At 42.3% G+C, this 26,220-nt stretch overlaps 23 non-coding genes across 23 annotated transcripts; all 23 read left to right on the top strand.

Moving 5' to 3' along the window:
- The first annotated feature begins 574 nt into the window (after nt 1–574).
- LOC148328258 (5S ribosomal RNA) lies at nt 575–693 on the top strand. The gene has a single exon (XR_015845904.1). It is a non-coding gene; the product is annotated as a 5S ribosomal RNA (ribosomal RNA).
- A 1,002-nt stretch (nt 694–1,695) lies between these two features.
- On the top strand, nt 1,696–1,814 carry LOC148328257 (5S ribosomal RNA). The gene has a single exon (XR_015845903.1). It is a non-coding gene; the product is annotated as a 5S ribosomal RNA (ribosomal RNA).
- Nucleotides 1,815–2,812: 998 nt separating this feature from the next.
- On the top strand, nt 2,813–2,931 carry LOC148328256 (5S ribosomal RNA). The gene has a single exon (XR_015845902.1). It is a non-coding gene; the product is annotated as a 5S ribosomal RNA (ribosomal RNA).
- Nucleotides 2,932–3,929: 998 nt separating this feature from the next.
- On the top strand, nt 3,930–4,048 carry LOC148328255 (5S ribosomal RNA). The gene has a single exon (XR_015845901.1). It is a non-coding gene; the product is annotated as a 5S ribosomal RNA (ribosomal RNA).
- Nucleotides 4,049–5,051: 1,003 nt separating this feature from the next.
- LOC148328254 (5S ribosomal RNA) lies at nt 5,052–5,170 on the top strand. The gene has a single exon (XR_015845900.1). It is a non-coding gene; the product is annotated as a 5S ribosomal RNA (ribosomal RNA).
- A 1,002-nt stretch (nt 5,171–6,172) lies between these two features.
- Nucleotides 6,173–6,291, top strand: LOC148328253 (5S ribosomal RNA). Its single transcript, XR_015845899.1, has one exon. It is a non-coding gene; the product is annotated as a 5S ribosomal RNA (ribosomal RNA).
- A 1,002-nt stretch (nt 6,292–7,293) lies between these two features.
- Nucleotides 7,294–7,412, top strand: LOC148328252 (5S ribosomal RNA). Its single transcript, XR_015845898.1, has one exon. It is a non-coding gene; the product is annotated as a 5S ribosomal RNA (ribosomal RNA).
- Nucleotides 7,413–8,410: 998 nt separating this feature from the next.
- LOC148328251 (5S ribosomal RNA) lies at nt 8,411–8,529 on the top strand. The gene has a single exon (XR_015845897.1). It is a non-coding gene; the product is annotated as a 5S ribosomal RNA (ribosomal RNA).
- Nucleotides 8,530–9,528: 999 nt separating this feature from the next.
- Nucleotides 9,529–9,647, top strand: LOC148328250 (5S ribosomal RNA). Its single transcript, XR_015845895.1, has one exon. It is a non-coding gene; the product is annotated as a 5S ribosomal RNA (ribosomal RNA).
- A 999-nt stretch (nt 9,648–10,646) lies between these two features.
- LOC148328249 (5S ribosomal RNA) lies at nt 10,647–10,765 on the top strand. Its single transcript, XR_015846008.1, has one exon. It is a non-coding gene; the product is annotated as a 5S ribosomal RNA (ribosomal RNA).
- A 1,002-nt stretch (nt 10,766–11,767) lies between these two features.
- Nucleotides 11,768–11,886, top strand: LOC148328248 (5S ribosomal RNA). Its single transcript, XR_015845894.1, has one exon. It is a non-coding gene; the product is annotated as a 5S ribosomal RNA (ribosomal RNA).
- Nucleotides 11,887–12,884: 998 nt separating this feature from the next.
- LOC148328247 (5S ribosomal RNA) lies at nt 12,885–13,003 on the top strand. Its single transcript, XR_015845893.1, has one exon. It is a non-coding gene; the product is annotated as a 5S ribosomal RNA (ribosomal RNA).
- Nucleotides 13,004–14,002: 999 nt separating this feature from the next.
- Nucleotides 14,003–14,121, top strand: LOC148328246 (5S ribosomal RNA). The gene has a single exon (XR_015845892.1). It is a non-coding gene; the product is annotated as a 5S ribosomal RNA (ribosomal RNA).
- A 998-nt stretch (nt 14,122–15,119) lies between these two features.
- On the top strand, nt 15,120–15,238 carry LOC148328245 (5S ribosomal RNA). Its single transcript, XR_015845891.1, has one exon. It is a non-coding gene; the product is annotated as a 5S ribosomal RNA (ribosomal RNA).
- Nucleotides 15,239–16,237: 999 nt separating this feature from the next.
- Nucleotides 16,238–16,356, top strand: LOC148328244 (5S ribosomal RNA). The gene has a single exon (XR_015845890.1). It is a non-coding gene; the product is annotated as a 5S ribosomal RNA (ribosomal RNA).
- Nucleotides 16,357–17,354: 998 nt separating this feature from the next.
- LOC148328243 (5S ribosomal RNA) lies at nt 17,355–17,473 on the top strand. The gene has a single exon (XR_015845889.1). It is a non-coding gene; the product is annotated as a 5S ribosomal RNA (ribosomal RNA).
- Nucleotides 17,474–18,471: 998 nt separating this feature from the next.
- Nucleotides 18,472–18,590, top strand: LOC148328242 (5S ribosomal RNA). Its single transcript, XR_015845888.1, has one exon. It is a non-coding gene; the product is annotated as a 5S ribosomal RNA (ribosomal RNA).
- Nucleotides 18,591–19,588: 998 nt separating this feature from the next.
- On the top strand, nt 19,589–19,707 carry LOC148328241 (5S ribosomal RNA). Its single transcript, XR_015845887.1, has one exon. It is a non-coding gene; the product is annotated as a 5S ribosomal RNA (ribosomal RNA).
- Nucleotides 19,708–20,705: 998 nt separating this feature from the next.
- Nucleotides 20,706–20,824, top strand: LOC148328240 (5S ribosomal RNA). The gene has a single exon (XR_015845886.1). It is a non-coding gene; the product is annotated as a 5S ribosomal RNA (ribosomal RNA).
- A 998-nt stretch (nt 20,825–21,822) lies between these two features.
- LOC148328239 (5S ribosomal RNA) lies at nt 21,823–21,941 on the top strand. Its single transcript, XR_015845884.1, has one exon. It is a non-coding gene; the product is annotated as a 5S ribosomal RNA (ribosomal RNA).
- A 1,002-nt stretch (nt 21,942–22,943) lies between these two features.
- On the top strand, nt 22,944–23,062 carry LOC148328238 (5S ribosomal RNA). Its single transcript, XR_015845883.1, has one exon. It is a non-coding gene; the product is annotated as a 5S ribosomal RNA (ribosomal RNA).
- Nucleotides 23,063–24,064: 1,002 nt separating this feature from the next.
- Nucleotides 24,065–24,183, top strand: LOC148328237 (5S ribosomal RNA). Its single transcript, XR_015845882.1, has one exon. It is a non-coding gene; the product is annotated as a 5S ribosomal RNA (ribosomal RNA).
- Nucleotides 24,184–25,185: 1,002 nt separating this feature from the next.
- Nucleotides 25,186–25,304, top strand: LOC148328236 (5S ribosomal RNA). The gene has a single exon (XR_015845881.1). It is a non-coding gene; the product is annotated as a 5S ribosomal RNA (ribosomal RNA).
- The last annotated feature ends 916 nt before the right edge of the window (nt 25,305–26,220 follow it).

Below are 26,220 nucleotides of genomic sequence, written 5' to 3'. Positions count from 1 at the left end.
TTTTTTAGCTTCACTGGTTATATCATTGGTTCTTATTTTATTAGTTCCACTTTATTCTTCCATTTATTCCAATTTAATTTAAATAATGTCAAATAAATTGTACATGACCATGGGTGGATAGCAGTGAACGCCCCCCCATGTTATTGGTGTATATATTGGTGGTACGGGGCTGGTATAATATTAGTGCCCCCATGTGGTCCGAACGTGTAGCTACGGAGCCACACACAAGTCTCCTGACACGCATTTGCAAATCAGCACACGCATTTGCGAGTCGTCCGCGGCAGGACTGTAGCAAACGTCACCTGTAAGAACACAGCCAATCAAAAGGTCCCGTTTTTACAGGTCGCCCATCTACGGATTTTTGTCCGCATTTAACCATGTGTATGTGCCAACAAATCATTGTACACATTTGCTGATATTTGTCATATATCTGTGACTTCAATCATGCATTGTAGATTGTTGTTACACATTTGTGACTGTGGTTATAGTTTCAGATTCTTGTTACGTATTTTTGGATTGATTTGCCACAATAAAGACCACATGTATAAAAGGCAAAATTTTGAAAGAAATTGTCGCTTACGGCCATACTACCCTGAGAACGCCCGATCTCGTCCGATCTCGGAAGCTAAGCAGGGTCGGGCCTGGTTAGTACTTGGATGGGAGACCGCCTGGGAATACCAGGTGCTGTAAGCTTTTGCACCGCAAAAAAAAATTAAAAACTTTGACAAATGTAAGCAAGTATGCGAGCTGCTTTTTTTATAAATTTCCACATATTCGCCTGACAGGCTGAGAGCACAAAATGCCAACATTCAGCGTCCCCTGCCTTTGGGTGTTGCTACAGTCTCGCCGTGGACGACTCGCAAATGCTTGTGGCAATTTGCAAATGCTTGTCTGGAGACTTGAGTGTGGCTCCGGAGCTCCACATTAAGACCAAAAGGGGACTCTCGTAGTCTACAGGTGTAGCAGACAGATGACCCGATCCGGTTGGGTTGGTGCAGTGAGTTTTACTAAATAAAAAGGTAATGAATCAATTTTAAAAAAATGGTGTTTACTGAATGCAATAAAGGGAAGTATAGTTAATGTGGCAATTAGCAGGTGTGGAGAAGCTTCATTCATTTTTTTTAGCTTCACTGGTTATATCATTGGTTCTTATTTTATTAGTTCCACTTTATTCTTCCATTTATTCCAATTTAATTTAAATAATGTCAAATAAATTGTACATGACCATGGGTGGATAGCAGTGAACGCCCCCCCATGTTATTGGTGTATATATTGGTGGTACGGGGCTGGAATAATATTAGTGCCCCCATGTGGTCCGAACGTGTAGCTACGGAGCCACACACAAGTCTCCTGACACGCATTTGCAAATCAGCACACGCATTTGCGAGTCGTCCGCGGCAGGACTGTAGCAAACGTCACCTGTAAGAACACAGCCAATCAAAAGGTCCCGTTTTTACAGGTCGCCCATCTACGGATTTTTGTCCGCATTTAACCATGTGTATGTGCCAACAAATCATTGTACACATTTGCTGATATTTGTCATATATCTGTGACTTCAATCATGCATTGTAGATTGTTGTTACACATTTGTGACTGTGGTTATAGTTTCAGATTCTTGTTACGTATTTTTGGATTGAAGTATTTGCCACAATAAAGACCACATGTATAAAAGGCAAAATTTTGAAAGGAATTGTCGCTTACGGCCATACTACCCTGAGAACGCCCGATCTCGTCCGATCTCGGAAGCTAAGCAGGGTCGGGCCTGGTTAGTACTTGGATGGGAGACCGCCTGGGAATACCAGGTGCTGTAAGCTTTTGCACCGCAAAAAAAAATTAAAAACTTTGACAAATGTAAGCAAGTATGCGAGCTGCTTTTTTTATAAATTTCCACATATTCGCCTGACAGGCTGAGAGCACAAAATGCCAACATTCAGCGTCCCCTGCCTTTGGGTGTTGCTACAGTCTCGCCGTGGACGACTCGCAAATGCTTGTGGCAATTTGCAAATGCTTGTCTGGAGACTTGAGTGTGGCTCCGGAGCTCCACATTAAGACCAAAAGGGGACTCTCGTAGTCTACAGGTGTAGCAGACAGATGACCCGATCCGGTTGGGTTGGTGCAGTGAGTTTTACTAAATAAAAAGGTAATGAATCAATTTTAAAAAAATGGTGTTTACTGAATGCAATAAAGGGAAGTATAGTTAATGTGGCAATTAGCAGGTGTGGAGAAGCTTCATTCATTTTTTTTAGCTTCACTGGTTATATCATTGGTTCTTATTTTATTAGTTCCACTTTATTCTTCCATTTATTCCAATTTAATTTAAATAATGTCAAATAAATTGTACATGACCATGGGTGGATAGCAGTGAACGCCCCCCCATGTTATTGGTGGATATATTGGTGGTACGGGGCTGGAATAATATTAGTGCCCCCATGTGGTCCGAACGTGTAGCTACGGAGCCACACACAAGTCTCCTGACACGCATTTGCAAATCAGCACACGCATTTGCGAGTCGTCCGCGGCAGGACTGTAGCAAACGTCACCTGTAAGAACACAGCCAATCAAAAGGTCCCGTTTTTACAGGTCGCCCATCTACGGATTTTTGTCCGCATTTAACCATGTGTATGTGCCAACAAATCATTGTACACATTTGCTGATATTTGTCATATATCTGTGACTTCAATCATGCATTGTAGATTGTTGTTACACATTTGTGACTGTGGTTATAGTTTCAGATTCTTGTTACGTATTTTTGGATTGATTTGCCACAATAAAGACCACATGTATAAAAGGCAAAATTTTGAAAGAAATTGTCGCTTACGGCCATACTACCCTGAGAACGCCCGATCTCGTCCGATCTCGGAAGCTAAGCAGGGTCGGGCCTGGTTAGTACTTGGATGGGAGACCGCCTGGGAATACCAGGTGCTGTAAGCTTTTGCACCGCAAAAAAAAATAAAAAACTTTGACAAATGTAAGCAAGTATGCGAGCTGCTTTTTTTATAAATTTCCACATATTCGCCTGACAGGCTGAGAGCACAAAATGCCAACATTCAGCGTCCCCTGCCTTTGGGTGTTGCTACAGTCTCGCCGTGGACGACTCGCAAATGCTTGTGGCAATTTGCAAATGCTTGTCTGGAGACTTGAGTGTGGCTCCGGAGCTCCACATTAAGACCAAAAGGGGACTCTCGTAGTCTACAGGTGTAGCAGACAGATGACCCGATCCGGTTGGGTTGGTGCAGTGAGTTTTACTAAATAAAAAGGTAATGAATCAATTTTAAAAAAATGGTGTTTACTGAATGCAATAAAGGGAAGTATAGTTAATGTGGCAATTAGCAGGTGTGGAGAAGCTTCATTCATTTTTTTTAGCTTCACTGGTTATATCATTGGTTCTTATTTTATTAGTTCCACTTTATTCTTCCATTTATTCCAATTTAATTTAAATAATGTCAAATAAATTGTACATGACCATGGGTGGATAGCAGTGAACGCCCCCCCATGTTATTGGTGGATATATTGGTGGTACGGGGCTGGAATAATATTAGTGCCCCCATGTGGTCCGAACGTGTAGCTACGGAGCCACACACAAGTCTCCTGACACGCATTTGCAAATCAGCACACGCATTTGCGAGTCGTCCGCGGCAGGACTGTAGCAAACGTCACCTGTAAGAACACAGCCAATCAAAAGGTCCCGTTTTTACAGGTCGCCCATCTACGGATTTTTGTCCGCATTTAACCATGTGTATGTGCCAACAAATCATTGTACACATTTGCTGATATTTGTCATATATCTGTGACTTCAATCATGCATTGTAGATTGTTGTTACACATTTGTGACTGTGGTTATAGTTTCAGATTCTTGTTACGTATTTTTGGATTGATTTGCCACAATAAAGACCACATGTATAAAAGGCAAAATTTTGAAAGAAATTGTCGCTTACGGCCATACTACCCTGAGAACGCCCGATCTCGTCCGATCTCGGAAGCTAAGCAGGGTCGGGCCTGGTTAGTACTTGGATGGGAGACCGCCTGGGAATACCAGGTGCTGTAAGCTTTTGCACCGCAAAAAAAAATAAAAAACTTTGACAAATGTAAGCAAGTATGCGAGCTGCTTTTTTTTATAAATTTCCACATATTCGCCTGACAGGCTGAGAGCACAAAATGCCAACATTCAGCGTCCCCTGCCTTTGGGTGTTGCTACAGTCTCGCCGTGGACGACTCGCAAATGCTTGTGGCAATTTGCAAATGCTTGTCTGGAGACTTGAGTGTGGCTCCGGAGCTCCACATTAAGACCAAAAGGGGACTCTCGTAGTCTACAGGTGTAGCAGACAGATGACCCGATCCGGTTGGGTTGGTGCAGTGAGTTTTACTAAATAAAAAGGTAATGAATCAATTTTAAAAAAATGGTGTTTACTGAATGCAATAAAGGGAAGTATAGTTAATGTGGCAATTAGCAGGTGTGGAGAAGCTTCATTCATTTTTTTTAGCTTCACTGGTTATATCATTGGTTCTTATTTTATTAGTTCCACTTTATTCTTCCATTTATTCCAATTTAATTTAAATAATGTCAAATAAATTGTACATGACCATGGGTGGATAGCAGTGAACGCCCCCCCATGTTATTGGTGGATATATTGGTGGTACGGGGCTGGAATAATATTAGTGCCCCCATGTGGTCCGAACGTGTAGCTACGGAGCCACACACAAGTCTCCTGACACGCATTTGCAAATCAGCACACGCATTTGCGAGTCGTCCGCGGCAGGACTGTAGCAAACGTCACCTGTAAGAACACAGCCAATCAAAAGGTCCCGTTTTTACAGGTCGCCCATCTACGGATTTTTGTCCGCATTTAACCATGTGTATGTGCCAACAAATCATTGTACACATTTGCTGATATTTGTCATATATCTGTGACTTCAATCATGCATTGTAGATTGTTGTTACACATTTGTGACTGTGGTTAAAGTTTCAGATTCTTGTTACGTATTTTTGGATTGAAGTATTTGCCACAATAAAGACCACATGTATAAAAGGCAAAATTTTGAAAGGAATTGTCGCTTACGGCCATACTACCCTGAGAACGCCCGATCTCGTCCGATCTCGGAAGCTAAGCAGGGTCGGGCCTGGTTAGTACTTGGATGGGAGACCGCCTGGGAATACCAGGTGCTGTAAGCTTTTGCACCGCAAAAAAAAATAAAAAACTTTGACAAATGTAAGCAAGTATGCGAGCTGCTTTTTTTATAAATTTCCACATATTCGCCTGACAGGCTGAGAGCACAAAATGCCAACATTCAGCGTCCCCTGCCTTTGGGTGTTGCTACAGTCTCGCCGTGGACGACTCGCAAATGCTTGTGGCAATTTGCAAATGCTTGTCTGGAGACTTGAGTGTGGCTCCGGAGCTCCACATTAAGACCAAAAGGGGACTCTCGTAGTCTACAGGTGTAGCAGACAGATGACCCGATCCGGTTGGGTTGGTGCAGTGAGTTTTACTAAATAAAAAGGTAATGAATCAATTTTTAAAAAATGGTGTTTACTGAATGCAATAAAGGGAAGTATAGTTAATGTGGCAATTAGCAGGTGTGGAGAAGCTTCATTCATTTTTTTTAGCTTCACTGGTTATATCATTGGTTCTTATTTTATTAGTTCCACTTTATTCTTCCATTTATTCCAATTTAATTTAAATAATGTCAAATAAATTGTACATGACCATGGGTGGATAGCAGTGAACGCCCCCCCATGTTATTGGTGTATATATTGGTGGTACGGGGCTGGAATAATATTAGTGCCCCCATGTGGTCCGAACGTGTAGCTACGGAGCCACACACAAGTCTCCTGACACGCATTTGCAAATCAGCACACGCATTTGCGAGTCGTCCGCGGCAGGACTGTAGCAAACGTCACCTGTAAGAACACAGCCAATCAAAAGGTCCCGTTTTTACAGGTCGCCCATCTACGGATTTTTGTCCGCATTTAACCATGTGTATGTGCCAACAAATCATTGTACACATTTGCTGATATTTGTCATATATCTGTGACTTCAATCATGCATTGTAGATTGTTGTTACACATTTGTGACTGTGGTTATAGTTTCAGATTCTTGTTACGTATTTTTGGATTGAAGTATTTGCCACAATAAAGACCACATGTATAAAAGGCAAAATTTTGAAAGGAATTGTCGCTTACGGCCATACTACCCTGAGAACGCCCGATCTCGTCCGATCTCGGAAGCTAAGCAGGGTCGGGCCTGGTTAGTACTTGGATGGGAGACCGCCTGGGAATACCAGGTGCTGTAAGCTTTTGCACCGCAAAAAAAAATAAAAAACTTTGACAAATGTAAGCAAGTATGCGAGCTGCTTTTTTTATAAATTTCCACATATTCGCCTGACAGGCTGAGAGCACAAAATGCCAACATTCAGCGTCCCCTGCCTTTGGGTGTTGCTACAGTCTCGCCGTGGACGACTCGCAAATGCTTGTGGCAATTTGCAAATGCTTGTCTGGAGACTTGAGTGTGGCTCCGGAGCTCCACATTAAGACCAAAAGGGGACTCTCGTAGTCTACAGGTGTAGCAGACAGATGACCCGATCCGGTTGGGTTGGTGCAGTGAGTTTTACTAAATAAAAAGGTAATGAATCAATTTTAAAAAAATGGTGTTTACTGAATGCAATAAAGGGAAGTATAGTTAATGTGGCAATTAGCAGGTGTGGAGAAGCTTCATTCATTTTTTTTAGCTTCACTGGTTATATCATTGGTTCTTATTTTATTAGTTCCACTTTATTCTTCCATTTATTCCAATTTAATTTAAATAATGTCAAATAAATTGTACATGACCATGGGTGGATAGCAGTGAACGCCCCCCCATGTTATTGGTGGATATATTGGTGGTACGGGGCTGGAATAATATTAGTGCCCCCATGTGGTCCGAACGTGTAGCTACGGAGCCACACACAAGTCTCCTGACACGCATTTGCAAATCAGCACACGCATTTGCGAGTCGTCCGCGGCAGGACTGTAGCAAACGTCACCTGTAAGAACACAGCCAATCAAAAGGTCCCGTTTTTACAGGTCGCCCATCTACGGATTTTTGTCCGCATTTAACCATGTGTATGTGCCAACAAATCATTGTACACATTTGCTGATATTTGTCATATATCTGTGACTTCAATCATGCATTGTAGATTGTTGTTACACATTTGTGACTGTGGTTAAAGTTTCAGATTCTTGTTACGTATTTTTGGATTGAAGTATTTGCCACAATAAAGACCACATGTATAAAAGGCAAAATTTTGAAAGGAATTGTCGCTTACGGCCATACTACCCTGAGAACGCCCGATCTCGTCCGATCTCGGAAGCTAAGCAGGGTCGGGCCTGGTTAGTACTTGGATGGGAGACCGCCTGGGAATACCAGGTGCTGTAAGCTTTTGCACCGCAAAAAAAAATTAAAAACTTTGACAAATGTAAGCAAGTATGCGAGCTGCTTTTTTTATAAATTTCCACATATTCGCCTGACAGGCTGAGAGCACAAAATGCCAACATTCAGCGTCCCCTGCCTTTGGGTGTTGCTACAGTCTCGCCGTGGACGACTCGCAAATGCTTGTGGCAATTTGCAAATGCTTGTCTGGAGACTTGAGTGTGGCTCCGGAGCTCCACATTAAGACCAAAAGGGGACTCTCGTAGTCTACAGGTGTAGCAGACAGATGACCCGATCCGGTTGGGTTGGTGCAGTGAGTTTTACTAAATAAAAAGGTAATGAATCAATTTTAAAAAAATGGTGTTTACTGAATGCAATAAAGGGAAGTATAGTTAATGTGGCAATTAGCAGGTGTGGAGAAGCTTCATTCATTTTTTTTAGCTTCACTGGTTATATCATTGGTTCTTATTTTATTAGTTCCACTTTATTCTTCCATTTATTCCAATTTAATTTAAATAATGTCAAATAAATTGTACATGACCATGGGTGGATAGCAGTGAACGCCCCCCCATGTTATTGGTGTATATATTGGTGGTACGGGGCTGGAATAATATTAGTGCCCCCATGTGGTCCGAACGTGTAGCTACGGAGCCACACACAAGTCTCCTGACACGCATTTGCAAATCAGCACACGCATTTGCGAGTCGTCCGCGGCAGGACTGTAGCAAACGTCACCTGTAAGAACACAGCCAATCAAAAGGTCCCGTTTTTACAGGTCGCCCATCTACGGATTTTTGTCCGCATTTAACCATGTGTATGTGCCAACAAATCATTGTACACATTTGCTGATATTTGTCATATATCTGTGACTTCAATCATGCATTGTAGATTGTTGTTACACATTTGTGACTGTGGTTATAGTTTCAGATTCTTGTTACGTATTTTTGGATTGATTTGCCACAATAAAGACCACATGTATAAAAGGCAAAATTTTGAAAGAAATTGTCGCTTACGGCCATACTACCCTGAGAACGCCCGATCTCGTCCGATCTCGGAAGCTAAGCAGGGTCGGGCCTGGTTAGTACTTGGATGGGAGACCGCCTGGGAATACCAGGTGCTGTAAGCTTTTGCACCGCAAAAAAAAATTAAAAACTTTGACAAATGTAAGCAAGTATGCGAGCTGCTTTTTTTTATAAATTTCCACATATTCGCCTGACAGGCTGAGAGCACAAAATGCCAACATTCAGCGTCCCCTGCCTTTGGGTGTTGCTACAGTCTCGCCGTGGACGACTCGCAAATGCTTGTGGCAATTTGCAAATGCTTGTCTGGAGACTTGAGTGTGGCTCCGGAGCTCCACATTAAGACCAAAAGGGGACTCTCGTAGTCTACAGGTGTAGCAGACAGATGACCCGATCCGGTTGGGTTGGTGCAGTGAGTTTTACTAAATAAAAAGGTAATGAATCAATTTAAAAAAAATGGTGTTTACTGAATGCAATAAAGGGAAGTATAGTTAATGTGGCAATTAGCAGGTGTGGAGAAGCTTCATTCATTTTTTTTAGCTTCACTGGTTATATCATTGGTTCTTATTTTATTAGTTCCACTTTATTCTTCCATTTATTCCAATTTAATTTAAATAATGTCAAATAAATTGTACATGACCATGGGTGGATAGCAGTGAACGCCCCCCCATGTTATTGGTGGATATATTGGTGGTACGGGGCTGGAATAATATTAGTGCCCCCATGTGGTCCGAACGTGTAGCTACGGAGCCACACACAAGTCTCCTGACACGCATTTGCAAATCAGCACACGCATTTGCGAGTCGTCCGCGGCAGGACTGTAGCAAACGTCACCTGTAAGAACACAGCCAATCAAAAGGTCCCGTTTTTACAGGTCGCCCATCTACGGATTTTTGTCCGCATTTAACCATGTGTATGTGCCAACAAATCATTGTACACATTTGCTGATATTTGTCATATATCTGTGACTTCAATCATGCATTGTAGATTGTTGTTACACATTTGTGACTGTGGTTATAGTTTCAGATTCTTGTTACGTATTTTTGGATTGATTTGCCACAATAAAGACCACATGTATAAAAGGCAAAATTTTGAAAGAAATTGTCGCTTACGGCCATACTACCCTGAGAACGCCCGATCTCGTCCGATCTCGGAAGCTAAGCAGGGTCGGGCCTGGTTAGTACTTGGATGGGAGACCGCCTGGGAATACCAGGTGCTGTAAGCTTTTGCACCGCAAAAAAAAATAAAAAACTTTGACAAATGTAAACAACTATGCGAGCTGCTTTTTTTTATAAATTTCCACATATTCGCCTGACAGGCTGAGAGCACAAAATGCCAACATTCAGCGTCCCCTGCCTTTGGGTGTTGCTACAGTCTCGCCGTGGACGACTCGCAAATGCTTGTGGCAATTTGCAAATGCTTGTCTGGAGACTTGAGTGTGGCTCCGGAGCTCCACATTAAGACCAAAAGGGGACTCTCGTAGTCTACAGGTGTAGCAGACAGATGACCCGATCCGGTTGGGTTGGTGCAGTGAGTTTTACTAAATAAAAAGGTAATGAATCAATTTTAAAAAAATGGTGTTTACTGAATGCAATAAAGGGAAGTATAGTTAATGTGGCAATTAGCAGGTGTGGAGAAGCTTCATTCATTTTTTTTAGCTTCACTGGTTATATCATTGGTTCTTATTTTATTAGTTCCACTTTATTCTTCCATTTATTCCAATTTAATTTAAATAATGTCAAATAAATTGTACATGACCATGGGTGGATAGCAGTGAACGCCCCCCCATGTTATTGGTGGATATATTGGTGGTACGGGGCTGGAATAATATTAGTGCCCCCATGTGGTCCGAACGTGTAGCTACGGAGCCACACACAAGTCTCCTGACACGCATTTGCAAATCAGCACACGCATTTGCGAGTCGTCCGCGGCAGGACTGTAGCAAACGTCACCTGTAAGAACACAGCCAATCAAAAGGTCCCGTTTTTACAGGTCGCCCATCTACGGATTTTTGTCCGCATTTAACCATGTGTATGTGCCAACAAATCATTGTACACATTTGCTGATATTTGTCATATATCTGTGACTTCAATCATGCATTGTAGATTGTTGTTACACATTTGTGACTGTGGTTATAGTTTCAGATTCTTGTTACGTATTTTTGGATTGATTTGCCACAATAAAGACCACATGTATAAAAGGCAAAATTTTGAAAGAAATTGTCGCTTACGGCCATACTACCCTGAGAACGCCCGATCTCGTCCGATCTCGGAAGCTAAGCAGGGTCGGGCCTGGTTAGTACTTGGATGGGAGACCGCCTGGGAATACCAGGTGCTGTATGCTTTTGCACCGCAAAAAAAAATAAAAAACTTTGACAAATGTAAGCAAGTATGCGAGCTGCTTTTTTTATAAATTTCCACATATTCGCCTGACAGGCTGAGAGCACAAAATGCCAACATTCAGCGTCCCCTGCCTTTGGGTGTTGCTACAGTCTCGCCGTGGACGACTCGCAAATGCTTGTGGCAATTTGCAAATGCTTGTCTGGAGACTTGAGTGTGGCTCCGGAGCTCCACATTAAGACCAAAAGGGGACTCTCGTAGTCTACAGGTGTAGCAGACAGATGACCCGATCCGGTTGGGTTGGTGCAGTGAGTTTTACTAAATAAAAAGGTAATGAATCAATTTTTAAAAAATGGTGTTTACTGAATGCAATAAAGGGAAGTATAGTTAATGTGGCAATTAGCAGGTGTGGAGAAGCTTCATTCATTTTTTTTAGCTTCACTGGTTATATCATTGGTTCTTATTTTATTAGTTCCACTTTATTCTTCCATTTATTCCAATTTAATTTAAATAATGTCAAATAAATTGTACATGACCATGGGTGGATAGCAGTGAACGCCCCCCCATGTTATTGGTGTATATATTGGTGGTACGGGGCTGGAATAATATTAGTGCCCCCATGTGGTCCGAACGTGTAGCTACGGAGCCACACACAAGTCTCCTGACACGCATTTGCAAATCAGCACACGCATTTGCGAGTCGTCCGCGGCAGGACTGTAGCAAACGTCACCTGTAAGAACACAGCCAATCAAAAGGTCCCGTTTTTACAGGTCGCCCATCTACGGATTTTTGTCCGCATTTAACCATGTGTATGTGCCAACAAATCATTGTACACATTTGCTGATATTTGTCATATATCTGTGACTTCAATCATGCATTGTAGATTGTTGTTACACATTTGTGACTGTGGTTATAGTTTCAGATTCTTGTTACGTATTTTTGGATTGAAGTATTTGCCACAATAAAGACCACATGTATAAAAGGCAAAATTTTGAAAGGAATTGTCGCTTACGGCCATACTACCCTGAGAACGCCCGATCTCGTCCGATCTCGGAAGCTAAGCAGGGTCGGGCCTGGTTAGTACTTGGATGGGAGACCGCCTGGGAATACCAGGTGCTGTAAGCTTTTGCACCGCAAAAAAAAATTAAAAACTTTGACAAATGTAAGCAAGTATGCGAGCTGCTTTTTTTATAAATTTCCACATATTCGCCTGACAGGCTGAGAGCACAAAATGCCAACATTCAGCGTCCCCTGCCTTTGGGTGTTGCTACAGTCTCGCCGTGGACGACTCGCAAATGCTTGTGGCAATTTGCAAATGCTTGTCTGGAGACTTGAGTGTGGCTCCGGAGCTCCACATTAAGACCAAAAGGGGACTCTCGTAGTCTACAGGTGTAGCAGACAGATGACCCGATCCGGTTGGGTTGGTGCAGTGAGTTTTACTAAATAAAAAGGTAATGAATCAATTTTAAAAAAATGGTGTTTACTGAATGCAATAAAGGGAAGTATAGTTAATGTGGCAATTAGCAGGTGTGGAGAAGCTTCATTCATTTTTTTTAGCTTCACTGGTTATATCATTGGTTCTTATTTTATTAGTTCCACTTTATTCTTCCATTTATTCCAATTTAATTTAAATAATGTCAAATAAATTGTACATGACCATGGGTGGATAGCAGTGAACGCCCCCCCATGTTATTGGTGTATATATTGGTGGTACGGGGCTGGAATAATATTAGTGCCCCCATGTGGTCCGAACGTGTAGCTACGGAGCCACACACAAGTCTCCTGACACGCATTTGCAAATCAGCACACGCATTTGCGAGTCGTCCGCGGCAGGACTGTAGCAAACGTCACCTGTAAGAACACAGCCAATCAAAAGGTCCCGTTTTTACAGGTCGCCCATCTACGGATTTTTGTCCGCATTTAACCATGTGTATGTGCCAACAAATCATTGTACACATTTGCTGATATTTGTCATATATCTGTGACTTCAATCATGCATTGTAGATTGTTGTTACACATTTGTGACTGTGGTTATAGTTTCAGATTCTTGTTACGTATTTTTGGATTGATTTGCCACAATAAAGACCACATGTATAAAAGGCAAAATTTTGAAAGAAATTGTCGCTTACGGCCATACTACCCTGAGAACGCCCGATCTCGTCCGATCTCGGAAGCTAAGCAGGGTCGGGCCTGGTTAGTACTTGGATGGGAGACCGCCTGGGAATACCAGGTGCTGTAAGCTTTTGCACCGCAAAAAAAAATTAAAAACTTTGACAAATGTAAGCAAGTATGCGAGCTGCTTTTTTTTATAAATTTCCACATATTCGCCTGACAGGCTGAGAGCACAAAATGCCAACATTCAGCGTCCCCTGCCTTTGGGTGTTGCTACAGTCTCGCCGTGGACGACTCGCAAATGCTTGTGGCAATTTGCAAATGCTTGTCTGGAGACTTGAGTGTGGCTCCGGAGCTCCACATTAAGACCAAAAGGGGACTCTCGTAGTCTACAGGTGTAGCAGACAGATGACCCGATCCGGTTGGGTTGGTGCAGTGAGTTTTACTAAATAAAAAGGTAATGAATCAATTTAAAAAAAATGGTGTTTACTGAATGCAATAAAGGGAAGTATAGTTAATGTGGCAATTAGCAGGTGTGGAGAAGCTTCATTCATTTTTTTTAGCTTCACTGGTTATATCATTGGTTCTTATTTTATTAGTTCCACTTTATTCTTCCATTTATTCCAATTTAATTTAAATAATGTCAAATAAATTGTACATGACCATGGGTGGATAGCAGTGAACGCCCCCCCATGTTATTGGTGGATATATTGGTGGTACGGGGCTGGAATAATATTAGTGCCCCCATGTGGTCCGAACGTGTAGCTACGGAGCCACACACAAGTCTCCTGACACGCATTTGCAAATCAGCACACGCATTTGCGAGTCGTCCGCGGCAGGACTGTAGCAAACGTCACCTGTAAGAACACAGCCAATCAAAAGGTCCCGTTTTTACAGGTCGCCCATCTACGGATTTTTGTCCGCATTTAACCATGTGTATGTGCCAACAAATCATTGTACACATTTGCTGATATTTGTCATATATCTGTGACTTCAATCATGCATTGTAGATTGTTGTTACACATTTGTGACTGTGGTTATAGTTTCAGATTCTTGTTACGTATTTTTGGATTGATTTGCCACAATAAAGACCACATGTATAAAAGGCAAAATTTTGAAAGAAATTGTCGCTTACGGCCATACTACCCTGAGAACGCCCGATCTCGTCCGATCTCGGAAGCTAAGCAGGGTCGGGCCTGGTTAGTACTTGGATGGGAGACCGCCTGGGAATACCAGGTGCTGTAAGCTTTTGCACCGCAAAAAAAAATAAAAAACTTTGACAAATGTAAACAACTATGCGAGCTGCTTTTTTTATAAATTTCCACATATTCGCCTGACAGGCTGAGAGCACAAAATGCCAACATTCAGCGTCCCCTGCCTTTGGGTGTTGCTACAGTCTCGCCGTGGACGACTCGCAAATGCTTGTGGCAATTTGCAAATGCTTGTCTGGAGACTTGAGTGTGGCTCCGGAGCTCCACATTAAGACCAAAAGGGGACTCTCGTAGTCTACAGGTGTAGCAGACAGATGACCCGATCCGGTTGGGTTGGTGCAGTGAGTTTTACTAAATAAAAAGGTAATGAATCAATTTTAAAAAAATGGTGTTTACTGAATGCAATAAAGGGAAGTATAGTTAATGTGGCAATTAGCAGGTGTGGAGAAGCTTCATTCATTTTTTTTAGCTTCACTGGTTATATCATTGGTTCTTATTTTATTAGTTCCACTTTATTCTTCCATTTATTCCAATTTAATTTAAATAATGTCAAATAAATTGTACATGACCATGGGTGGATAGCAGTGAACGCCCCCCCATGTTATTGGTGGATATATTGGTGGTACGGGGCTGGAATAATATTAGTGCCCCCATGTGGTCCGAACGTGTAGCTACGGAGCCACACACAAGTCTCCTGACACGCATTTGCAAATCAGCACACGCATTTGCGAGTCGTCCGCGGCAGGACTGTAGCAAACGTCACCTGTAAGAACACAGCCAATCAAAAGGTCCCGTTTTTACAGGTCGCCCATCTACGGATTTTTGTCCGCATTTAACCATGTGTATGTGCCAACAAATCATTGTACACATTTGCTGATATTTGTCATATATCTGTGACTTCAATCATGCATTGTAGATTGTTGTTACACATTTGTGACTGTGGTTATAGTTTCAGATTCTTGTTACGTATTTTTGGATTGATTTGCCACAATAAAGACCACATGTATAAAAGGCAAAATTTTGAAAGAAATTGTCGCTTACGGCCATACTACCCTGAGAACGCCCGATCTCGTCCGATCTCGGAAGCTAAGCAGGGTCGGGCCTGGTTAGTACTTGGATGGGAGACCGCCTGGGAATACCAGGTGCTGTAAGCTTTTGCACCGCAAAAAAAAATTAAAAACTTTGACAAATGTAAGCAAGTATGCGAGCTGCTTTTTTTTATAAATTTCCACATATTCGCCTGACAGGCTGAGAGCACAAAATGCCAACATTCAGCGTCCCCTGCCTTTGGGTGTTGCTACAGTCTCGCCGTGGACGACTCGCAAATGCTTGTGGCAATTTGCAAATGCTTGTCTGGAGACTTGAGTGTGGCTCCGGAGCTCCACATTAAGACCAAAAGGGGACTCTCGTAGTCTACAGGTGTAGCAGACAGATGACCCGATCCGGTTGGGTTGGTGCAGTGAGTTTTACTAAATAAAAAGGTAATGAATCAATTTAAAAAAAATGGTGTTTACTGAATGCAATAAAGGGAAGTATAGTTAATGTGGCAATTAGCAGGTGTGGAGAAGCTTCATTCATTTTTTTTAGCTTCACTGGTTATATCATTGGTTCTTATTTTATTAGTTCCACTTTATTCTTCCATTTATTCCAATTTAATTTAAATAATGTCAAATAAATTGTACATGACCATGGGTGGATAGCAGTGAACGCCCCCCCATGTTATTGGTGGATATATTGGTGGTACGGGGCTGGAATAATATTAGTGCCCCCATGTGGTCCGAACGTGTAGCTACGGAGCCACACACAAGTCTCCTGACACGCATTTGCAAATCAGCACACGCATTTGCGAGTCGTCCGCGGCAGGACTGTAGCAAACGTCACCTGTAAGAACACAGCCAATCAAAAGGTCCCGTTTTTACAGGTCGCCCATCTACGGATTTTTGTCCGCATTTAACCATGTGTATGTGCCAACAAATCATTGTACACATTTGCTGATATTTGTCATATATCTGTGACTTCAATCATGCATTGTAGATTGTTGTTACACATTTGTGACTGTGGTTATAGTTTCAGATTCTTGTTACGTATTTTTGGATTGATTTGCCACAATAAAGACCACATGTATAAAAGGCAAAATTTTGAAAGAAATTGTCGCTTACGGCCATACTACCCTGAGAACGCCCGATCTCGTCCGATCTCGGAAGCTAAGCAGGGTCGGGCCTGGTTAGTACTTGGATGGGAGACCGCCTGGGAATACCAGGTGCTGTAAGCTTTTGCACCGCAAAAAAAAATAAAAAACTTTGACAAATGTAAACAACTATGCGAGCTGCTTTTTTTATAAATTTCCACATATTCGCCTGACAGGCTGAGAGCACAAAATGCCAACATTCAGCGTCCCCTGCCTTTGGGTGTTGCTACAGTCTCGCCGTGGACGACTCGCAAATGCTTGTGGCAATTTGCAAATGCTTGTCTGGAGACTTGAGTGTGGCTCCGGAGCTCCACATTAAGACCAAAAGGGGACTCTCGTAGTCTACAGGTGTAGCAGACAGATGACCCGATCCGGTTGGGTTGGTGCAGTGAGTTTTACTAAATAAAAAGGTAATGAATCAATTTTAAAAAAATGGTGTTTACTGAATGCAATAAAGGGAAGTATAGTTAATGTGGCAATTAGCAGGTGTGGAGAAGCTTCATTCATTTTTTTTAGCTTCACTGGTTATATCATTGGTTCTTATTTTATTAGTTCCACTTTATTCTTCCATTTATTCCAATTTAATTTAAATAATGTCAAATAAATTGTACATGACCATGGGTGGATAGCAGTGAACGCCCCCCCATGTTATTGGTGGATATATTGGTGGTACGGGGCTGGAATAATATTAGTGCCCCCATGTGGTCCGAACGTGTAGCTACGGAGCCACACACAAGTCTCCTGACACGCATTTGCAAATCAGCACACGCATTTGCGAGTCGTCCGCGGCAGGACTGTAGCAAACGTCACCTGTAAGAACACAGCCAATCAAAAGGTCCCGTTTTTACAGGTCGCCCATCTACGGATTTTTGTCCGCATTTAACCATGTGTATGTGCCAACAAATCATTGTACACATTTGCTGATATTTGTCATATATCTGTGACTTCAATCATGCATTGTAGATTGTTGTTACACATTTGTGACTGTGGTTATAGTTTCAGATTCTTGTTACGTATTTTTGGATTGATTTGCCACAATAAAGACCACATGTATAAAAGGCAAAATTTTGAAAGAAATTGTCGCTTACGGCCATACTACCCTGAGAACGCCCGATCTCGTCCGATCTCGGAAGCTAAGCAGGGTCGGGCCTGGTTAGTACTTGGATGGGAGACCGCCTGGGAATACCAGGTGCTGTAAGCTTTTGCACCGCAAAAAAAAATAAAAAACTTTGACAAATGTAAGCAAGTATGCGAGCTGCTTTTTTTATAAATTTCCACATATTCGCCTGACAGGCTGAGAGCACAAAATGCCAACATTCAGCGTCCCCTGCCTTTGGGTGTTGCTACAGTCTCGCCGTGGACGACTCGCAAATGCTTGTGGCAATTTGCAAATGCTTGTCTGGAGACTTGAGTGTGGCTCCGGAGCTCCACATTAAGACCAAAAGGGGACTCTCGTAGTCTACAGGTGTAGCAGACAGATGACCCGATCCGGTTGGGTTGGTGCAGTGAGTTTTACTAAATAAAAAGGTAATGAATCAATTTTAAAAAAATGGTGTTTACTGAATGCAATAAAGGGAAGTATAGTTAATGTGGCAATTAGCAGGTGTGGAGAAGCTTCATTCATTTTTTTTAGCTTCACTGGTTATATCATTGGTTCTTATTTTATTAGTTCCACTTTATTCTTCCATTTATTCCAATTTAATTTAAATAATGTCAAATAAATTGTACATGACCATGGGTGGATAGCAGTGAACGCCCCCCCATGTTATTGGTGGATATATTGGTGGTACGGGGCTGGAATAATATTAGTGCCCCCATGTGGTCCGAACGTGTAGCTACGGAGCCACACACAAGTCTCCTGACACGCATTTGCAAATCAGCACACGCATTTGCGAGTCGTCCGCGGCAGGACTGTAGCAAACGTCACCTGTAAGAACACAGCCAATCAAAAGGTCCCGTTTTTACAGGTCGCCCATCTACGGATTTTTGTCCGCATTTAACCATGTGTATGTGCCAACAAATCATTGTACACATTTGCTGATATTTGTCATATATCTGTGACTTCAATCATGCATTGTAGATTGTTGTTACACATTTGTGACTGTGGTTATAGTTTCAGATTCTTGTTACGTATTTTTGGATTGATTTGCCACAATAAAGACCACATGTATAAAAGGCAAAATTTTGAAAGAAATTGTCGCTTACGGCCATACTACCCTGAGAACGCCCGATCTCGTCCGATCTCGGAAGCTAAGCAGGGTCGGGCCTGGTTAGTACTTGGATGGGAGACCGCCTGGGAATACCAGGTGCTGTAAGCTTTTGCACCGCAAAAAAAAATTAAAAACTTTGACAAATGTAAGCAAGTATGCGAGCTGCTTTTTTTATAAATTTCCACATATTCGCCTGACAGGCTGAGAGCACAAAATGCCAACATTCAGCGTCCCCTGCCTTTGGGTGTTGCTACAGTCTCGCCGTGGACGACTCGCAAATGCTTGTGGCAATTTGCAAATGCTTGTCTGGAGACTTGAGTGTGGCTCCGGAGCTCCACATTAAGACCAAAAGGGGACTCTCGTAGTCTACAGGTGTAGCAGACAGATGACCCGATCCGGTTGGGTTGGTGCAGTGAGTTTTACTAAATAAAAAGGTAATGAATCAATTTTAAAAAAATGGTGTTTACTGAATGCAATAAAGGGAAGTATAGTTAATGTGGCAATTAGCAGGTGTGGAGAAGCTTCATTCATTTTTTTTAGCTTCACTGGTTATATCATTGGTTCTTATTTTATTAGTTCCACTTTATTCTTCCATTTATTCCAATTTAATTTAAATAATGTCAAATAAATTGTACATGACCATGGGTGGATAGCAGTGAACGCCCCCCCATGTTATTGGTGGATATATTGGTGGTACGGGGCTGGAATAATATTAGTGCCCCCATGTGGTCCGAACGTGTAGCTACGGAGCCACACACAAGTCTCCTGACACGCATTTGCAAATCAGCACACGCATTTGCGAGTCGTCCGCGGCAGGACTGTAGCAAACGTCACCTGTAAGAACACAGCCAATCAAAAGGTCCCGTTTTTACAGGTCGCCCATCTACGGATTTTTGTCCGCATTTAACCATGTGTATGTGCCAACAAATCATTGTACACATTTGCTGATATTTGTCATATATCTGTGACTTCAATCATGCATTGTAGATTGTTGTTACACATTTGTGACTGTGGTTATAGTTTCAGATTCTTGTTACGTATTTTTGGATTGATTTGCCACAATAAAGACCACATGTATAAAAGGCAAAATTTTGAAAGAAATTGTCGCTTACGGCCATACTACCCTGAGAACGCCCGATCTCGTCCGATCTCGGAAGCTAAGCAGGGTCGGGCCTGGTTAGTACTTGGATGGGAGACCGCCTGGGAATACCAGGTGCTGTAAGCTTTTGCACCGCAAAAAAAAATAAAAAACTTTGACAAATGTAAGCAAGTATGCGAGCTGCTTTTTTTATAAATTTCCACATATTCGCCTGACAGGCTGAGAGCACAAAATGCCAACATTCAGCGTCCCCTGCCTTTGGGTGTTGCTACAGTCTCGCCGTGGACGACTCGCAAATGCTTGTGGCAATTTGCAAATGCTTGTCTGGAGACTTGAGTGTGGCTCCGGAGCTCCACATTAAGACCAAAAGGGGACTCTCGTAGTCTACAGGTGTAGCAGACAGATGACCCGATCCGGTTGGGTTGGTGCAGTGAGTTTTACTAAATAAAAAGGTAATGAATCAATTTTAAAAAAATGGTGTTTACTGAATGCAATAAAGGGAAGTATAGTTAATGTGGCAATTAGCAGGTGTGGAGAAGCTTCATTCATTTTTTTTAGCTTCACTGGTTATATCATTGGTTCTTATTTTATTAGTTCCACTTTATTCTTCCATTTATTCCAATTTAATTTAAATAATGTCAAATAAATTGTACATGACCATGGGTGGATAGCAGTGAACGCCCCCCCATGTTATTGGTGGATATATTGGTGGTACGGGGCTGGAATAATATTAGTGCCCCCATGTGGTCCGAACGTGTAGCTACGGAGCCACACACAAGTCTCCTGACACGCATTTGCAAATCAGCACACGCATTTGCGAGTCGTCCGCGGCAGGACTGTAGCAAACGTCACCTGTAAGAACACAGCCAATCAAAAGGTCCCGTTTTTACAGGTCGCCCATCTACGGATTTTTGTCCGCATTTAACCATGTGTATGTGCCAACAAATCATTGTACACATTTGCTGATATTTGTCATATATCTGTGACTTCAATCATGCATTGTAGATTGTTGTTACACATTTGTGACTGTGGTTATAGTTTCAGATTCTTGTTACGTATTTTTGGATTGATTTGCCACAATAAAGACCACATGTATAAAAGGCAAAATTTTGAAAGAAATTGTCGCTTACGGCCATACTACCCTGAGAACGCCCGATCTCGTCCGATCTCGGAAGCTAAGCAGGGTCGGGCCTGGTTAGTACTTGGATGGGAGACCGCCTGGGAATACCAGGTGCTGTAAGCTTTTGCACCGCAAAAAAAAATAAAAAACTTTGACAAATGTAAGCAAGTATGCGAGCTGCTTTTTTTATAAATTTCCACATATTCGCCTGACAGGCTGAGAGCACAAAATGCCAACATTCAGCGTCCCCTGCCTTTGGGTGTTGCTACAGTCTCGCCGTGGACGACTCGCAAATGCTTGTGGCAATTTGCAAATGCTTGTCTGGAGACTTGAGTGTGGCTCCGGAGCTCCACATTAAGACCAAAAGGGGACTCTCGTAGTCTACAGGTGTAGCAGACAGATGACCCGATCCGGTTGGGTTGGTGCAGTGAGTTTTACTAAATAAAAAGGTAATGAATCAATTTTAAAAAAATGGTGTTTACTGAATGCAATAAAGGGAAGTATAGTTAATGTGGCAATTAGCAGGTGTGGAGAAGCTTCATTCATTTTTTTTAGCTTCACTGGTTATATCATTGGTTCTTATTTTATTAGTTCCACTTTATTCTTCCATTTATTCCAATTTAATTTAAATAATGTCAAATAAATTGTACATGACCATGGGTGGATAGCAGTGAACGCCCCCCCATGTTATTGGTGGATATATTGGTGGTACGGGGCTGGAATAATATTAGTGCCCCCATGTGGTCCGAACGTGTAGCTACGGAGCCACACACAAGTCTCCTGACACGCATTTGCAAATCAGCACACGCATTTGCGAGTCGTCCGCGGCAGGACTGTAGCAAACGTCACCTGTAAGAACACAGCCAATCAAAAGGTCCCGTTTTTACAGGTCGCCCATCTACGGATTTTTGTCCGCATTTAACCATGTGTATGTGCCAACAAATCATTGTACACATTTGCTGATATTTGTCATATATCTGTGACTTCAATCATGCATTGTAGATTGTTGTTACACATTTGTGACTGTGGTTATAGTTTCAGATTCTTGTTACGTATTTTTGGATTGATTTGCCACAATAAAGACCACATGTATAAAAGGCAAAATTTTGAAAGAAATTGTCGCTTACGGCCATACTACCCTGAGAACGCCCGATCTCGTCCGATCTCGGAAGCTAAGCAGGGTCGGGCCTGGTTAGTACTTGGATGGGAGACCGCCTGGGAATACCAGGTGCTGTAAGCTTTTGCACCGCAAAAAAAAATTAAAAACTTTGACAAATGTAAGCAAGTATGCGAGCTGCTTTTTTTATAAATTTCCACATATTCGCCTGACAGGCTGAGAGCACAAAATGCCAACATTCAGCGTCCCCTGCCTTTGGGTGTTGCTACAGTCTCGCCGTGGACGACTCGCAAATGCTTGTGGCAATTTGCAAATGCTTGTCTGGAGACTTGAGTGTGGCTCCGGAGCTCCACATTAAGACCAAAAGGGGACTCTCGTAGTCTACAGGTGTAGCAGACAGATGACCCGATCCGGTTGGGTTGGTGCAGTGAGTTTTACTAAATAAAAAGGTAATGAATCAATTTTAAAAAAATGGTGTTTACTGAATGCAATAAAGGGAAGTATAGTTAATGTGGCAATTAGCAGGTGTGGAGAAGCTTCATTCATTTTTTTTAGCTTCACTGGTTATATCATTGGTTCTTATTTTATTAGTTCCACTTTATTCTTCCATTTATTCCAATTTAATTTAAATAATGTCAAATAAATTGTACATGACCATGGGTGGATAGCAGTGAACGCCCCCCCATGTTATTGGTGGATATATTGGTGGTACGGGGCTGGAATAATATTAGTGCCCCCATGTGGTCCGAACGTGTAGCTACGGAGCCACACACAAGTCTCCTGACACGCATTTGCAAATCAGCACACGCATTTGCGAGTCGTCCGCGGCAGGACTGTAGCAAACGTCACCTGTAAGAACACAGCCAATCAAAAGGTCCCGTTTTTACAGGTCGCCCATCTACGGATTTTTGTCCGCATTTAACCATGTGTATGTGCCAACAAATCATTGTACACATTTGCTGATATTTGTCATATATCTGTGACTTCAATCATGCATTGTAGATTGTTGTTACACATTTGTGACTGTGGTTATAGTTTCAGATTCTTGTTACGTATTTTTGGATTGAAGTATTTGCCACAATAAAGACCACATGTATAAAAGGCAAAATTTTGAAAGGAATTGTCGCTTACGGCCATACTACCCTGAGAACGCCCGATCTCGTCCGATCTCGGAAGCTAAGCAGGGTCGGGCCTGGTTAGTACTTGGATGGGAGACCGCCTGGGAATACCAGGTGCTGTAAGCTTTTGCACCGCAAAAAAAAATTAAAAACTTTGACAAATGTAAGCAAGTATGCGAGCTGCTTTTTTTATAAATTTCCACATATTCGCCTGACAGGCTGAGAGCACAAAATGCCAACATTCAGCGTCCCCTGCCTTTGGGTGTTGCTACAGTCTCGCCGTGGACGACTCGCAAATGCTTGTGGCAATTTGCAAATGCTTGTCTGGAGACTTGAGTGTGGCTCCGGAGCTCCACATTAAGACCAAAAGGGGACTCTCGTAGTCTACAGGTGTAGCAGACAGATGACCCGATCCGGTTGGGTTGGTGCAGTGAGTTTTACTAAATAAAAAGGTAATGAATCAATTTTAAAAAAATGGTGTTTACTGAATGCAATAAAGGGAAGTATAGTTAATGTGGCAATTAGCAGGTGTGGAGAAGCTTCATTCATTTTTTTTAGCTTCACTGGTTATATCATTGGTTCTTATTTTATTAGTTCCACTTTATTCTTCCATTTATTCCAATTTAATTTAAATAATGTCAAATAAATTGTACATGACCATGGGTGGATAGCAGTGAACGCCCCCCCATGTTATTGGTGGATATATTGGTGGTACGGGGCTGGAATAATATTAGTGCCCCCATGTGGTCCGAACGTGTAGCTACGGAGCCACACACAAGTCTCCTGACACGCATTTGCGAATCAGCACACGCATTTGCGAGTCGTCCGCGGCAGGACTGTAGCAAACGTCACCTGTAAGAACACAGCCAATCAAAAGGTCCCGTTTTTACAGGTCGCCCATCTACGGATTTTTGTCCGCATTTAACCATGTGTATGTGCCAACAAATCATTGTACACATTTGCTGATATTTGTCATATATCTGTGACTTCAATCATGCATTGTAGATTGTTGTTACACATTTGTGACTGTGGTTATAGTTTCAGATTCTTGTTACGTATTTTTGGATTGAAGTATTTGCCACAATAAAGACCACATGTATAAAAGGCAAAATTTTGAAAGGAATTGTCGCTTACGGCCATACTACCCTGAGAACGCCCGATCTCGTCCGATCTCGGAAGCTAAGCAGGGTCGGGCCTGGTTAGTACTTGGATGGGAGACCGCCTGGGAATACCAGGTGCTGTAAGCTTTTGCACCGCAAAAAAAAATTAAAAACTTTGACAAATGTAAGCAAGTATGCGAGCTGCTTTTTTTATAAATTTCCACATATTCGCCTGACAGGCTGAGAGCACAAAATGCCAACATTCAGCGTCCCCTGCCTTTGGGTGTTGCTACAGTCTCGCCGTGGACGACTCGCAAATGCTTGTGGCAATTTGCAAATGCTTGTCTGGAGACTTGAGTGTGGCTCCGGAGCTCCACATTAAGACCAAAAGGGGACTCTCGTAGTCTACAGGTGTAGCAGACAGATGACCCGATCCGGTTGGGTTGGTGCAGTGAGTTTTACTAAATAAAAAGGTAATGAATCAATTTTAAAAAAATGGTGTTTACTGAATGCAATAAAGGGAAGTATAGTTAATGTGGCAATTAGCAGGTGTGGAGAAGCTTCATTCATTTTTTTTAGCTTCACTGGTTATATCATTGGTTCTTATTTTATTAGTTCCACTTTATTCTTCCATTTATTCCAATTTAATTTAAATAATGTCAAATAAATTGTACATGACCATGGGTGGATAGCAGTGAACGCCCCCCCATGTTATTGGTGGATATATTGGTGGTACGGGGCTGGAATAATATTAGTGCCCCCATGTGGTCCGAACGTGTAGCTACGGAGCCACACACAAGTCTCCTGACACGCATTTGCAAATCAGCACACGCATTTGCGAGTCGTCCGCGGCAGGACTGTAGCAAACGTCACCTGTAAGAACACAGCCAATCAAAAGGTCCCGTTTTTACAGGTCGCCCATCTACGGATTTTTGTCCGCATTTAACCATGTGTATGTGCCAACAAATCATTGTACACATTTGCTGATATTTGTCATATATCTGTGACTTCAATCATGCATTGTAGATTGTTGTTACACATTTGTGACTGTGGTTATAGTTTCAGATTCTTGTTACGTATTTTTGGATTGAAGTATTTGCCACAATAAAGACCACATGTATAAAAGGCAAAATTTTGAAAGGAATTGTCGCTTACGGCCATACTACCCTGAGAACGCCCGATCTCGTCCGATCTCGGAAGCTAAGCAGGGTCGGGCCTGGTTAGTACTTGGATGGGAGACCGCCTGGGAATACCAGGTGCTGTAAGCTTTTGCACCGCAAAAAAAAATTAAAAACTTTGACAAATGTAAGCAAGTATGCGAGCTGCTTTTTTAATAAATTTCCACATATTCGCCTGACAGGCTGAGAGCACAAAATGCCAACATTCAGCGTCCCCTGCCTTTGGGTGTTGCTACAGTCTCGCCGTGGACGACTCGCAAATGCTTGTGGCAATTTGCAAATGCTTGTCTGGAGACTTGAGTGTGGCTCCGGAGCTCCACATTAAGACCAAAAGGGGACTCTCGTAGTCTACAGGTGTAGCAGACAGATGACCCGATCCGGTTGGGTTGGTGCAGTGAGTTTTACTAAATAAAAAGGTAATGAATCAATTTTAAAAAAATGGTGTTTACTGAATGCAATAAAGGGAAGTATAGTTAATGTGGCAATTAGCAGGTGTGGAGAAGCTTCATTCATTTTTTTTAGCTTCACTGGTTATATCATTGGTTCTTATTTTATTAGTTCCACTTTATTCTTCCATTTATTCCAATTTAATTTAAATAATGTCAAATAAATTGTACATGACCATGGGTGGATAGCAGTGAACGCCCCCCCATGTTATTGGTGGATATATTGGTGGTACGGGGCTGGAATAATATTAGTGCCCCCATGTGGTCCGAACGTGTAGCTACGGAGCCACACACAAGTCTCCTGACACGCATTTGCAAATCAGCACACGCATTTGCGAGTCGTCCGCGGCAGGACTGTAGCAAACGTCACCTGTAAGAACACAGCCAATCAAAAGGTCCCGTTTTTACAGGTCGCCCATCTACGGATTTTTGTCCGCATTTAACCATGTGTATGTGCCAACAAATCATTGTACACATTTGCTGATATTTGTCATATATCTGTGACTTCAATCATGCATTGTAGATTGTTGTTACACATTTGTGACTGTGGTTATAGTTTC

The sequence above is a fragment of the Idiotropiscis lumnitzeri genome, chromosome 11 (assembly GCF_059441095.1).
Source record: "Idiotropiscis lumnitzeri isolate Australia: NSW breed Sydney's pygmy pipehorse chromosome 11, RoL_Ilum_1.0, whole genome shotgun sequence".
Classification (NCBI taxonomy): Eukaryota; Metazoa; Chordata; class Actinopteri; order Syngnathiformes; family Syngnathidae; genus Idiotropiscis; species Idiotropiscis lumnitzeri.
This window is presented reverse-complemented; position numbering and strand designations above follow the sequence as displayed.